The sequence below is a fragment of the Dysidea avara genome, chromosome 1 (genome assembly GCF_963678975.1).
Source record: "Dysidea avara chromosome 1, odDysAvar1.4, whole genome shotgun sequence".
NCBI lineage: Eukaryota > Metazoa > Porifera > Demospongiae > Dictyoceratida > Dysideidae > Dysidea > Dysidea avara.
The window spans coordinates 56,192,615-56,205,862 of record NC_089272.1 but is presented as its reverse complement, the minus strand read 5'-3'; the positions used below and the strand labels follow the sequence as shown (position 1 = coordinate 56,205,862).

General features: G+C 36.6%; 3 long non-coding RNA genes across 4 annotated transcripts; 1 reads left to right on the top strand and 2 right to left on the bottom strand.

The window, feature by feature from the left end:
• The first annotated feature begins 203 nt into the window (after positions 1–203).
• LOC136236789 (uncharacterized) lies at positions 204–1,108 on the top strand. Its single transcript, XR_010692220.1, has 3 exons — positions 204–355; positions 512–596; positions 797–1,108. It is a non-coding gene; the product is annotated as an uncharacterized lncRNA (long non-coding RNA).
• Positions 1,109–5,390: 4,282 nt separating this feature from the next.
• Positions 5,391–7,145, bottom strand: LOC136236744 (uncharacterized). The gene is made up of 4 exons (XR_010692211.1): positions 6,846–7,145; positions 6,535–6,770; positions 6,423–6,477; positions 5,391–5,664 (listed from the first exon to the last, which is right to left on the bottom strand). It is a non-coding gene; the product is annotated as an uncharacterized lncRNA (long non-coding RNA).
• A 2,507-nt stretch (positions 7,146–9,652) lies between these two features.
• LOC136236765 (uncharacterized) lies at positions 9,653–12,852 on the bottom strand. Of its 2 annotated transcripts, none has more exons than XR_010692216.1 (3): positions 12,682–12,852; positions 12,154–12,260; positions 9,653–9,918 (listed from the first exon to the last, which is right to left on the bottom strand). It is a non-coding gene; the product is annotated as an uncharacterized lncRNA (long non-coding RNA). The 2 variants fall into 2 exon arrangements; XR_010692217.1 differs by lacking the exon at positions 9,653–9,918 and adding an exon at positions 10,768–10,791.
• Positions 12,853–13,248: the final 396 nt, after the last annotated feature.

Below are 13,248 nucleotides of genomic sequence, written 5' to 3'. Positions count from 1 at the left end.
ATTGTAGCTAAATATAAACATAAGATTTTGATATAATTATCCATATACTGCATTCTGATTGGTTACAACATAGCAACCATATTAGGCAAATGGAGCCAATTTTTTCAGGCATATATATATTTTTTTTTCATTAAATATTTTATTCTATTGTTGCTACATATAATCTACAGCTGTATTGTTTACCTTTAATTTGTTAGTACACTATAGCTTCCACTTAAAATGGATATTTATGCCTGGTGGCACTAAAGGTGTGTTGAGCCGACAATTTTAATCAGATTAGCTCGAGAAGTACAATGTAATGATTGCTCAGACAGAGGAAGACCTGGAGAATGCTGATACAATAACATTGAGGGAGGTAGCAAAGAGATATAACTGTAGAGAAAGTAATGTTTTTAGTTTGCAAATTAATGTAAATCTGCATGGCTGTAGCTTATAGCAATATTAGACATGCTACACTCTAAGACTGATGTGCATAGTAATTAATTGTGCAATAATTTAAAAAAAACTGTAGTTCGCTGAATCTTTGCTATTGAATGAGGCATGTGCATTGCCTACTGAGATGAAGTAGGAAAACATAACATGGCAGAGATTTTATGGTGACTTTATGAGTTCTAATGTATAGGTCAGTATAATGAACGTATAATATTATTAAGTAGCATTGTTTAATTGTTAAGTGCGTTGTATAGCTACTCGCTACTTACTGTCATACTTGTGGATGGGAAGACAATGTGTTTAGCTACTCTTATCTGAATGTACTCTTTAAAGTTAACAACATCCACATTAATTTGTGCTGTAGGTCCAGTGTGATGAATATACTATTTACAATATGTATAAACAAGAAGAGTACGTAAACAAGAAATTAGATCCTCAAAAGAAGAAGAGTGTACATAGTATATAAAAATGCAAATACAGTGAGGAGCCATGTTGCACAACTGATGACACTTATAATTACGAAGCGGTTCATTTTTCCAGTTATTAGCTTTGCACAAGCAGTATATGTATAATTCAGTTAGAACTTACTAGCTACCATGCATGTTGTAATTGCTCTCCTTGCTTATTTACCCAATTCTGTTGTAAATTGTCAGTTATCCACACTTATAATTGAGTATATAAGACCATCTGCATGCTTCTGATAGCCGGCTATAAAATAGCATACATGCACAGTACCATTTATGCAAAGTTCTGCAGACAAAGTGAGATCATGTACATAAGATTTAGGTACATTAGTATAGGACTATACTGGGAAAGATGCATGGGCATGGCAAGGATAAAATGTATGTGTGTGCTGATGAATAAATTTATAGTTACAGCTCAGTAGTAAGCAGATTATTGTGTTGTGTTCTAAGTTTGCTCAGCTAGAAATGCTTGTGAAGACAGCCTATTGTAGCTAGGTGATGGCAAGGCTAGAAGACACTGCATAATACGCATATGGTACGTACCATACGCGTATGTCTATACCGTACGCGTATGGTACGGAAAATCGTACCGTACGCGTATGGTATGTACCATACGCGTATGGTACATACCATACGCGTACGGTACAAAATACGCATATGGTATAGAACAGTTCCACTAGTTTTCTGCTTCAAGTTCAACTTCTTTGTGTGATAATCAAAACTATTAGGTTTGTTGCACATGATCATGACTCAACACTGCTGATAGTCTCGCCCAGACCACAACGGAATGAATATTAATTGGAAATTGTTGACTTGTACTGCACCGAATGTTAAATATACATTAAGGCATAGATTATAGCTAGCTACCAGCAACCTAAAAGTGAGTGTGAGTTTAATCTTCACTGATGATCAAGGGCTGCTTAAGATCCATGATGCAACGGTAAAGAAGCATCGGTAGACTGTCACTAGTAAAGGGGATGGCGATTAGAAACAAAGCAACTTCTTGTCATGTGAAATTATAGGAATAACCAGTGGCAGATCTAGGATTTTTAAAAGGGGGGTTCTGAAAGTTAGTATAGCTGAATAAGGCATCTGATGACATTTCTCCGGAAAATTTTAGAAACTGAGATTGGATTTTAGTCTACTTTTAGTTATAGCAATTACAATAAATCCAATGCTTTAACTGTAACTATAGCTAACGATATGCAGCTTTGATTGCTCTGTTAGAGTAGTTACTTGACTGCTCTATTAGAGTATCTCGATCGTTTTTAATGCAGTGGGGGATGAAAAGTGAAGTGTTGCTGAGGATTTAATAGCTATAAATAGCGTTAATTAAGTGCAGCTGTATGCATGCTACTGAACACAGCGGTTTATAGTTGTTTGCTATGACAAATTGTCAATGCAACAATGTTTACTTCCACTGAGCTAAATTTAAAAGGGGGTTTCTGTCGAAACCCCAGAAACCCATCTAGATCCGCCACTGATAACAAATGTCAGAGCCATTCTTGAATTTCTCAGCCACGTGCTGCATGTCACCAAACCCTTGTGGTCTGGGAGTGAGACTATCCAAACACATGCCAAGGTAACAACTTCTTTCTTTTTCTGCATTAATTTGCAATTTTGCAACAAAATCCAAGATTAAGATACTCTAATAGAGGATTCAGTCAAATACTCTAATAGAACAGTCACCTCATGTACATGTAACACTTCAAACAGTTATAGCTAAGTATGGATGCAGCTCCAACCTATGGACACACTTAGCTATGTATAGCCTGCTAGAAATTTAAATGCACTTGGTTCTTCGTATTTCTTTCTAATTTTGACAGTTTTCTTGAAGCTCATAACTGAATTCTTGGTTTGCCATTTATCTTTATCTGCTATGCTATGCTGCAGTGCTAAAAAATTCTTCCTTTTACTATATTCAAAACTTCTACTATAGTTTCCATGTTTTGCTAATATACTTACACTTTCTATCAATAATAGCTAATGAGCAACTATTAATAATGTAAAAAGTTTCAATGCTTGTAAAATGTTTATAATTATTGTCTGTTTGTAAACTATTTCATTAACATACTCTATAATAAAACAGTGCATAGCTACACTGTACCTAATTGCTACCATATTAGAGATCTATTAGTATAAATTATCCTTTATCTGTGAAATGCATTTTTGCAAACAAGGGTTTACAATGTGACATTGTTATTCTGCCTATTTTGCTAGCAATATGCTTAATACATCCAAACAAGGGAATTATGCTCAAGATTGTTCCCGCATAATAGGTTGGTGCCTGTACCTAGATGACCATATACTGTTAGCTGACAGCATTTATAAACAAGACTCAGAGAAGCTTGGTACATTGGAAAGATGCATGCATTAGTTTACAGACTGAAGAAAAGAAATTTGATGCTGGATAACTTTATAGGGTAGCTACTTTTAGGATTACCCTTGTGATGACTTTATACATAGGCTAATCAAATATTCTATGAGTATTAGCTTTACTAGCTAGTGAAATACTGACTTTCCAAAGTCAAAGGTTGCAAAAGGTAAAACTAAGAAATACATATATCAGTAATGTGTAAAGTAAGGAAGACAGGAAGTAGGTGTTAAAATGTTAGTAGTGTTACTACCCTGTATGTTGTACGGTATCATGCAATCATATCACTCTGATGTTTGTCTTAACAGTCTGTGTATATAAGTAATAGCTAGTTGATATTAGCAGTACATGCAGGCAGTACATTCATAGAAACACGAAAATCAGTTTTGCAGAATAGCCTTGTTTTCAAATCCACCTTTTAAAACTCACAGACAGCACTAAATTGACTTTTTTTGAAAACTGCCAAAACCCAAAATTTTTATTGGGTTGCTGACCACAGTCACAGAGGCTAAACTAAGCAGCACACAGCCACCTTTTGTGTCACAATAACAAACTCACTGCTCACTACTGGTGGGATGTGCTCTTTCTGGTTCTGATGAGTGTCTGTCTTCTGTCATTTGTCTTTCTTTTGTATCTTCAATTATTCTTCACGCAAGGGAACCATATTAAGGTATTAATTTTCTGCATCAACACTTTTCTTATAGATCCTATTTAGAAGCCACAAGACTATAAGTACTATAGTGACTGTAAGTGTAATAGATATGTACATGTATAGCTGCATTTACAATTGCATGGAGTGGCTACATCCTGTACACACTGCCTTGCTCTTAGCAATTAGAGCTTGCTGTGGTCACTCCCCTTATTGATCTAATGGCAATAAACTATAGTTTCGGATGTGGAAAACTAGACATAGTGATCCATGCCCCTAAATACATTCCGTAACTCACCTGAGACAAAATCAGGGAGACTGAGATACTCTAATAAAACAGTCACAATTTTGCTCTTGTAAAAGTTAGTGGTCTTGTGCTGTTTACCCCAATTCTAGAGAATAGTGAACTGGACTCTACAAAACGTTGATGTATAAGTTGACATTTATCAAAACTGTAACCACTCGTCATGTGGTATACTTAGAAAAAAAATTGAATTTGCACTATGTAACAAACTCATGCATCAATATACAACCATAATATTATGCAGGGAACCATATACATATATTCTAAGCAGCAAGATAGTGATTTAGGAATTAAATTGAAATAGTCTTTACTAGGAGGTGTCCTTATAAAGGCAATTATGTGAAAGGGTATGATTCTTTAGTTATTTCAATGTGTTATATAAATTACACATAATTATGTGGCAGGATATGCTCAACTAAATCACTCATGCTTCATATGCAACAGTTACTGTGTTGTTTACGTTGCAATAATACTTTTAAAATCCAGAAATACATTTGAGTTATCTGTAAGTAAGTGTTTAGGCTATACAAATACTCTAATAGAACATTCATATTTTAATAAGGCTGATAGCTGCAGCCAAATGAGAAATCTGCTTAATGTTGAAAGAATTACCTTACAGAATTTTCATACTCTAAGTAGCTCTATTTTGAAGTTTCAGAAAATGGTTACTATAGGAAATGGTTACTATAATAATGGTTATGGTTACTTAATGTATTTGCTTTAGCTATAGGAAATGGTAACACTACTATAGGAAATGCTATAGTATGGCTGCCATTGAAGTAACACAACAGAAGAAGTGCCTGACTTGTATGGTTGTCCAACATAGAAATTTCTAGCTGTAACGTTGGCTAACCCACTTAAGGATTCACTTCATCTGGTGAGCAAACACATCAGTTCATAATATTATCACTACAAAAATGGTATAGCTTTCCACTGGCTTTTTGAAAGATGGAAAAATGATGGAAATGTCATATTTCCATGTATAAATCTTAGCTTTCCTAGAGTAAGGAAATATGGTATTTACAGAACTTTCCTGTTAAGATTCAGCCGTTTTTCCTTGGCTTTACTTTTGTGGAAACACAAGGAAAGATAATGAAATGTAAGGAACATAATGGAAATCCCATCCTATATGTATACTTCCAATACACCCCTAATTATGCAAAATAATTTAGACATATTGATTGTTTACACCATACAAGGCAATATTATATAACTACATTCAAGTAAAGTGCAATGTTCAGTGTCAGTCTCTTTGTCTTACTCCAGGAGTCTATAGAGAGAGACTATTACTAAGAGCAGACCAGGAGTCTTTTACCAGGAGCCCAGGAGTCTTTCACTGGAGCCCATAGCAGGAGCTTGTGGAGGAGGAAGTCTTTACCAGGAGACCCTTTGTCTTTCACCAGGTACCTTGCAGCCAATATGGATCTCATTAAAAAACTTGCTGAAATAAGTTACATAAACTGAGTATGAATACATAAGCATAGAACTGCATCCAGTTGTACTATACAAAAACAGCTGTCTCTTTAACATTGGACCACGTAGCGCTACGTTTTTGTGTAGGCCAATGGCAATAGAGATACTTTTATCTGATGTGTAGTAAACAATGATGTGTATGCAAAAGCTCAAATTTTGAAGCCATCTTACAAATTTTTGAAGCCACCTCACAAATTTTTGTTGGAGTATAATATAGATAGCTGCTTTTTCATCATTGTACACACAAACAATTGAACCGAATGTCACAACATGGTGAATACAAAAAACTATACATTAGCATCAAAAATGTCAAACAACTGATTATGCTGTGTCCTAAACTTCTAATACTGCCAAGGCCAAGCACAATTAATTCACTATATTTCTATAAAAACATTCTGGTTGGTGATAAGCACCTCACACAAGCTCTACCTTCTGTGTTTGCCCTCCAATGCCTAACTAGTAAAGTTGATTGTACACTTGAGCCATGGGTATGTATTATTACATGGGCATGTGTTATTACAGATTTTTTTGGATCAAGAACAGGATTACAGGATACAGATACACAACATACCATTATCAAGACACACATTCCACATTAACAACTTTCTTAGATCAAGAATTGGACAGACACACAAAGTGCTATATCACTTTCACTTAGAGGAGACACACTTATTGGCATACATTCCACACTAACAACTAGTAATCACATTAATAAAAACCACTGACCTGAAACTTTAAAAGTTCTCATGTGGTTAGTCCATTCTTGATTTGTATCTCATCCCTAAAAAATCAATCCAAAGGACCGGAGTACGTGCAATATCTCATACATAAAACTTACCTCAAGTGTAACCCTCAGTCGGTCATTCGCTAAAACTGGTGTGAAACTCCTAGTTCATAAATCTCGTGATCCGTGTTGCTACACTAAAACCAACTATAATAAACAAACAAACACACGCGAATTAATGTTTGCCTCTATTGTACTTGGGTGGCAAAAACTGAAAGTCAGGAAACAGACGCGGTACAAGGCAATGGCGTGAAGGCCACGGCTAGTCTGGTGACAGCTGCATTTAATACCTGTGCAGATGGAATGCAATTATATTTGAAAATATGCGCGAAACACGTGTACAATATTCTTATTAATTAACGCACCTGATCTGTCAGTGGAGTTACAAAAACAACTCATCTAGCAAGCAGTTATATACACTCGGGGAAGACAAGCATAGCACAAACTTTTCCCATAACCTGTGGGAAGAACGGCGAATACATCACTCTCCAAAACGAATTCCATTATAACGTCTCTTTGTTCTGGTTTCAAGGAAGAATACCCTAGTCATAATGTTGCAGATTCAGCAGCAGCCAGGATTCGGTCCGTACAAGCGGAAGTCATAGTGGCCTAAATCTGAAAGGGTTTCGTTACTTTCACATCGTTTGATGCCCTACGTAAAATTACGTAACAACACTGCGCTATAGGCGCTTTTATAAAATAATAATTATTAAGCACACTGACACGCTTTATCAAACCTCGATTCTGGGGAGAGGTGACAGCAGCCAGTGGCCTGTGATGACGTGCTACTAAGGGGTCTACCAGGATAACAGAACAGAAGTGAGTTATGTATGCATGAGTATGTATCACATCACCACCAAGATCACCACTGTTTGCCTGGTTGTAATGTTTTATTCTACAATGCTATGAACAGGATTCTTAACATAGACATGGTGATAATTCCTTTAGTCCAGATATATTTCAACTTGCTTTGGTCAATTATAGTAGAGGGGCAGAGGCTTAGATTGTCCCATGCAGTTGCAGTGGTGTTGATGGTTTTGCAGTGTTGGTAGTTGAACTAGACCTACAGAATCCCCCCCTTCCCCTTAGAATTGCCTGTGAGCATAACTACGTAGCTAATGGATAATACTATAGTACAATTTCTGAAACAATATTAACTGTAAATTTACAACAGGAAAATTTTTACAAAAGTAAAATTTGACAAATTGGTTAATTTATCCAATAAGCACCTCAAAAGTCAGTGTTTAGACCTGTTATTTTTTGCTTTTCGTCAAATTTTATTTCGTCAAAGCTGATTAATAATAATATTGTGAATTCTTCAAATTTTTCTTTCGTCAGTACTTCCTGTTGTATCTGTAAAACTTTGTTAAATATCTGCATACCTAATCATCTGTGCAGCACTGTCTGCCTTTCATTTGTGACAGTTAGCTATAGTGTGTGGGTCATGCCATTCTACAAGTGTATGTTATATATTACTCCACCATTACTGAAGCTCAAAGCAGCCACTGAAATCAATTTATTGTCATGCACAGTGCTGTATAGGTTGAGTAGCTGTATTGCTTGATTAAACACCTTAAATTAGTTTTTAATATTTCATTGAATTAGTTAATACAGAAATATTGGCATTAAATTACATTTGCAATCTTTGCTGATAGTACAGTCTCATGCAAGGTTTTGTACCCTGCCCCATGTTGTGCGTGCAGATATCCTTTGTTATTTTATACAATTAGGCACGGGCAGCTGTAACTTCATAACATAAACACAATGGACTGCTTAATTTATGTTGGGACTGGTGGGATACAGGGAATTGGGGGATTCACCCATTCACCATAGGGACCTGCAATATATTAGTACAGACTGTCCCAATATTAAGTAAACTCAAGAGGGTTATCATTTCTGCCATTTGTTATCCAGCGTGTGCAAGTTCAACTCTTGCTCGTGATTAGATATAATTGAATCACTCCAGTCTAACAGTTAAATTTCAACTACATTTACTGCAAAATGGTGTTACACTGCACACAATCAGTAGAGTCTGAGTTAAAAGACAAACCAAGTGAATCGCCTCAGTTGGTAGGCATCAAATCATCCTCCATAATCAGTAGCAAACAAATTAAGGTACAGCAACATGCATGTGTGTGACTTCAAAATACCAGCTATACTGTTACAGTATGTACTAAATTGAAATTGTTTACAAGAACTTTGTCCTGTATACTGTCATTGTAAGGCATACCCACAGAATGTGGACCATGTCAGCGTGTCCAAGTGTGAAGTAATTTATTTAGCTGGTCTGCACTAATTTGAACAGCGACAATTCAGCACGTGCACTATTCTCTTTCCCTACATCAGGACCCTTTCCCCCTTCACTAAGGCTTGAAACATGCTATTACTATGTAAAGCTGCTCCTGTACAACTGTAACTACTGTATTTATTAGACTGAAATGTTGTTTAAAAATCCACTGCTTTCGTATCATGTACAGCACAGCGTGTTTTGCACTGCTAGGGACATTAAGTACGTATAGGCTTCAGATGAAGTGATCCAATTCATGTATGGTAACCCAGGGGTTTAAATCAAAGGTAAAGTGCAGTTGTGATTCTGTGTACAGTGAATATGTATGGGGTTTGTTGGAGAGTCAACTACGGAAAGGTTGTGAATAATACTTAATGGTGAAATCGTACTTAGAACAAGCAATGTCCCCTCTGTTGGAGAAGCGACAAGTTCCTGGTGATAACAATCTGACTGAGTGTACAAATGATAATTATGAAGTTGTAGATAATGACACTCTTGAACTGTCTAAACTTACATGAACATTATTGTTAGTGTCTCTATTGATTATGCATTCCCCCTCCCCCCACTGGATGCATCAATAATTACAGACTGTCCTGTATAATAAATAAATAAAGAAATAATGGTTTGGTTCCAAATTCAGAAAAGAAGACCAAATGGTGTGTTTTCTAGTACATATAAAACAGTGAAATTGTCAGACCACATAGGACATTTGAAATAAAAGCTTCAGGGTGTTTTAGCAGGTCAAGCATTACTACGAATAAGCCACATTCCTTTCATAAATTATTAGGGCTACCATCTGAATGTAATAGAGGTAACATACATGTTCTGTTACAGAAAGAAGTTACGGTAATATTGGATCTACTATAAAGATGTGATAACAAAGGATTAGTTATTTGTAAATAAAAAGATGTGATATTTAAACAACAATAATATGATCAGTTACAGCATGTACATAAAACTTGGAACAAAAAGTTATTGAGCGATGTACCACAGTCTAGCATCACTCTATTGCAAATGCTGCAGCTCTTCAGCAAAAAAAGTCACCTTTGATGATAGAGTTCTATGTACAATATGAGGAGATACTGGCCAATTTCACCTGCTGTGCGCGTAGTCATGACTGACCCACAATTAGACGATGAAATCATTGCTACCTGCATTAACAAAAACAAACAAAACAATTACTATTGTATTTCATTTTACAGAGTATGTCTAAAAAAAACTTTGCAAAATGACATTTGTATTAGGAGAACGGCAGAATTCTACATGGAAAGTCACTACTGTCATCAAAATGAAGAAGTGAGCACATACATAGCTACAGAAAGAAACTCAGTCATTACTGATGTGCGTAACATGCGTATGTGGGTAAAACCCAGTGGGTTTTTCCCTGAATCATCTTGGTGCTGAATGGTTCAAAACTTTTACGTTTTGATTTCTTGTTGCTAGCCCTCACTCTCCATTGTTGTATTTAGTCTTTCATTATATTCTATTCACTTATGAATGTAAGTTTTCAGGTAGTCGTGCTCCTGGACTTACGTATGGTTATTGTCTTGTATCTATGGTTACTAAGTATGTTGTTGGTTATTTGGTAACAAGGATAGATAGCCTGCTACAGTTGCTAGTGGTGCAAAACCCAGATGTTATAGATTACAATGGGCAAACAGGGTGTGGGTTATTTGGAGTACGGTGGAGGGGGTTAGACTGTGACTTCAGAATCACCTGTTTAATTGTAGTGCTAGGCTTATAAAACAAAACACTAGGGGTATCACGTATCACGTATCACTTACTAAGTCAATCTCAATCTGTGATTGTGGTCAAACTCACAGTCAACAGTCAAGACTACAAAATATCACTACAGTGGGAAGTGTTAAAACTCAGAGTTACCTATAAATAAATATTAAAACTTACGAGATAGAAAAACTTAAAATGTTTCAAAGCTCTGTAACAATTTCACTGTGATTTCAATGATGTATCTTTTACAGTTGTAGATCAGAGGGGTTAGACAAGATCACGTGCACTACAAAGCACTAACAAAAATATTTTATTAAACCATAGTCATACTACCTGTTGAAAGTAATAGATCATACAACAATGATTGTATTGTAATCATTGATGCCTACTGTTACTGTTGACGTGAAAGTCATGAGACAAAGTGGCAGTACAGAGGGGTTTCTAGGGGTCTGGGCATATTCCCCAAGAATTTTGAAACATAAGTGTGCCAAGATTGAACCTGGAAATGATTTTAGAGAATGATTGAGATCTGGAAATAATTAGCAAGCTGAAGGGACAAAATAACTATGTATATAATTATGTGCATGAAAGCATTGATTTGATGAATGTGTTGATTTTCAGTTTATAGTGAACTGTAAGAAAGAAATTAAAACTAGTAAGGTAATTTTTAATCAGTGTAGTAGACCATGAAATAGAAAATTTTTGAAAATGGCTATCTCAAGATGTATCTTTAGACTTTTAGTCAAATCCCTGTGGTAAATTGTAAAAGAGTTAAGAGGTACAATACGTAAGTATACTTTCCTGTAGTAAACCTGGCTATTTTGTCTAAATTTTAGAACTAGCCCGGCCAATCACCATTTGCAACTAGCCAAAAGTCATTTACAACTAGCTTTTTGGCCACAACTAGTCCCCCTTTTTAGCCCTTGCCATAACAGCAGCATCTTTCCAATCATGAATCACACCATTGCAAGCAACAAACTAAATACAGCAAAATATGTATCAAGCCCCTTCCTCTACTTTTTGTACAGTGTCTATTCAGTTCACATGAAATACTTTAAGTACTTGTGCAACATTATTACGCATTCACGTGGTCTTGTCCTACTCCCCTGGTTATATAGATAGGATGTATTAAGAAATTTTAAAGCACAGGACTGGTGTGTTTGGTAAATGGATATAATAAACCTAAATAGCTTCAACACTTAAAGTAACAATGAAGGTGTACGGATTTATATCTAGCTGGCTCACATGGCCCAGACAGCAGCTTTCTTGGTTTACTATAGCTAGTTATACTAACTTTTAAAAATGCTAAATGGCCACATTGGATGTGGCCAGGGATGAAAACCTAACAATTAAGCCTAAAACAGTAGACAAAATTTCAGGAAGATGCATTCAAGTCAGGTCAAAAGCTGTAAGCCAAAGGCTAAGGTAAATTTTGTCTTTGACGCAGATCATCCAATAGTGAGTGCTTGTGTGACACCCCAGTGAAACAAACGTACACTAGGTCCCTATTAAAAGATGGTCACCAGTAGGTTGAAATATCCCTGAAGTAAATTATCACCATGCTTGTGCTAAGAATTCTGTTCATAGCATTTTTAAAACAGTACACTCAAGGATAATGGAAGGTAACAGAGGTGATGTGATACATAATGCATACATACCTCTGTTATCCTGGCAGACCAATTAGTCGCACATCATCTTCAGTCATCACAAGACTGGCTGCTGTCACCTATTGAGTTTGACGTGTCTCAGTGCTTTATCAATGTGCCTATAATGTAGTGTTGTTGCATAATGGTATGTAGAGGTGCATCAAACAATGTGAAAGTAACAAAAACTGTTTCAAAAATTGTAAGATTATGTGAGTTTCAGACCCTTGGGAAAGAGGCTACGGTATTATCCATTAGCTACAGTTATGCTATTCCTCTAGTAAAGAATACTTCAACTACGAACACTGCTGCAAAACCATCAACACCACTGCAACTGCATGGGACAATCTGAGCCTCTGGCCTTACTATAATTGACCAAGGCAGGTTGAAATATATCTGGAGTGAAGGAAATTGTTACCATGTCTGTGTTAAGAGTTCTGTTCATAGCATTAATAGCGGTATTGCAGCATAAAACATTACAACCAGGCATATTAAAGTGATCTTGGTGGTGATGTGATACATACTGCTGCATACATTACTTACCTCTGTTATTCTGGCAGACCCCTTAGTCACAGAACACTAGCTGGCTGCTGTTACCTCTCCCCATTAGATTCTATGTATCTGGTTTGATCATAAAGCGTGTCCTCGCGTGTCTCAGTCAGTGCTTAATAATTATTTTATTAAAGCGCCTCTAACGCAATGTTGTTACGTAACTTTACGTGGGGCATCAAACGATGTGAAAGTAACGAAACCCAAATCTGAAATCACGTCCTACAATGTTGTTAATTGGTCGCTAAGCCATCTGATTGGACGCACCAATTTTCCGTAAGGTTGGCACAGGTACTGAATGCGGCTGTCACCAGACTCTCGGCGTGCTACGCGCACGGGTCGGCTACGCCAGACTAGGAGTTCGGGTCATCAAGCTCAGGGGCGTAGCCAGGGGGGGTTCAAAGGGTTCGGACGAACCCCCTTTTCAGAGTTAAGTTTTTTTAAATCGTGATACTGGTTCAGTGGCGGATCCAGGATGGGGCATTTGGGGCAAATGCCCCCCCCCCCCTCTTCAAGAAATTGCATACAAGATCGAGATACTCTAATAGAGCAGTCAATTAC